At 42.5% G+C, this 1,961-nt stretch overlaps 1 non-coding gene across 1 annotated transcript; it reads left to right on the top strand.

Moving 5' to 3' along the window:
- The first annotated feature begins 405 nt into the window (after positions 1–405).
- trnae-cuc (transfer RNA glutamic acid (anticodon CUC)) lies at positions 406–478 on the top strand. The gene has a single exon. It is a non-coding gene; the product is annotated as a tRNA-Glu (tRNA).
- Positions 479–1,961: the final 1,483 nt, after the last annotated feature.

The following is a 1,961-nucleotide window of genomic DNA, read 5'->3' as shown; positions in this document are numbered from 1 at the left end:
TGAGGTAACTTCCAGCTGCAAAAATCCTCAACTGAGAATCTGGGAAACTTTCACGGAGTATGGTAAGTCGGAGCAAAAGTAAGGATGTCGTTCGTTTCTGCAGTGTTTCACAATACTACCTTTCCCGTGAGCAGTCGAACAGACGAAATGATTTTGCCACAGACTGCGACGGTAAGCTCCGCAAAAACGTAATTCTTTAAAGCAGGTGTGAGCAACACAACGTTATTGGGGTACACCACGTGGAAACAGATACTTCGGTGTATCACGTCCATGCTCAGCACATAGCCAAATTTAAACAAGTCCCCATTCAACAACGAGCTCATGGAAACAGAAAGGTGAAAGGTAGAATGGCTTCAACTTTCAGTGCTGGATGTCACTAAGCCCCAGCAGGGATGGCAGAGGCTTGTTTCTGTAGTGTAGTGGCCATCACGTTCGCTTCTCACGCGAAAGGTCCCCAGTTCGAAAGTGGGCAGAAACTGCTTTGTCCTTTAACTGCAGACTTTTTCATGGACAAGAACGGAGCTGACTTGCTTGCTTTCCCATCTGCAAACCTGCCTTCGAGTTTGCTTAAACAAATCTGCTCTCGTAGTGAAATGCAATGCAGTTCCATTTACTAACAGTGCAAAGCATTGTAAAGATTTTCTCCAACCTGGTTCTGATCATATGCCATTCTGTTTGAGAGTGTAGTTACCCCCTTCTGATTCTTCCACGAAAAGCATTACCGTATTTGCATTCCTTGCGCAGGCAACCCGGTTCAAAGATAGGGAAGAAGCCGATGCGCTGGTGTCACAATGCACCACGGATTCCTGAGCTAATCTGTCTGTCAAATGTATCCCAAAGTCGTCTCTGAAAAACCTCATTTGGAAGGTGTCTGTCGTTATTCAACGTGCGAGAATTGGCACCAGAGATCCTGAATCATGTTTTGGAGCAGTTCGCACGTTCGTGGCTCATTCAATCAGCAACAGCAATGAAAGAAATTACACTCTCAGAGGACCCTTTGGACTTTCACCAGAGCTGCAACTGCCTCACTTCCCACTCGCCCTCCCCGTTTACATTTTCCTTCTCGTCGATGATTTAAAGAAAACCAAATGGATGCGATGTAATTCTGTAGCCTCACTGTCGTTTCCTCCGTTTCAAGTCCCAACATGGCTTCGGTCTCGGGTCGCACCTTAATACTAGCGAGGCTATGAAAACACCCTTCTTATTCTGTGTGGTAACAAGCCATTTGTCTGAAAAAAATCACCCTCTAAAGAGTAACCCACCCAAACACTTTTCCCGATCATATTTCTTCTCATTTCCTGCTGACTAATACATATATCCCTTATCACAACATGCAATTTAGCATGGCCAGCTCACCTCACCTGCACATCTTTCGATTGTGCGAGGACACCACAGCAAAGTCACATAGACTTGTGGAGAACGTGTAAAGTCCACACAGTCATCCGAGGAGGCAATCAAACCGATGTCCTTGGCGCTGTGAGGCAGGATTGCTAACCACTGAGGTACCGTGTAATCTTATGGAATAAGTAAATTCAGTGAAAGATACGAAAAGACAAGTTTCAAATGAACACTCTCCGATATTGTCAAAGCATGTCAATCTTTCATTCAATACGAATAGGTGTATGGAAAACAAAAAAAAACAAAATGAACAATAATTAGAAATTATATTTGATCAAAGGTCATAACAATATTTAGACGAATTGCAATTTTTAAAAACAAATGTAGGGAATTAGCTGACTAATGATAAATTGGAAGTGGCATATATTTATTAACGCCGAAGAAAGCGACTTGTTTTTCCCCTTGTAACACAGCAGAATAACAATGTGTGTGTGTGTGTGTTTGTGTTCGAAATGTTTGAATTAAGCTCTTTCTAACAAAATAACTGATGACTTACGATCACTTAGCCTTTTCACCTTTTAGACCACAACATTCTCAAATATTTTCCAGGAATTTACGAACAG

Source organism: Chiloscyllium punctatum, unplaced genomic scaffold (assembly GCF_047496795.1).
Source record: "Chiloscyllium punctatum isolate Juve2018m unplaced genomic scaffold, sChiPun1.3 scaffold_325, whole genome shotgun sequence".
NCBI lineage: Eukaryota > Metazoa > Chordata > Chondrichthyes > Orectolobiformes > Hemiscylliidae > Chiloscyllium > Chiloscyllium punctatum.
This window is presented reverse-complemented; position numbering and strand designations above follow the sequence as displayed.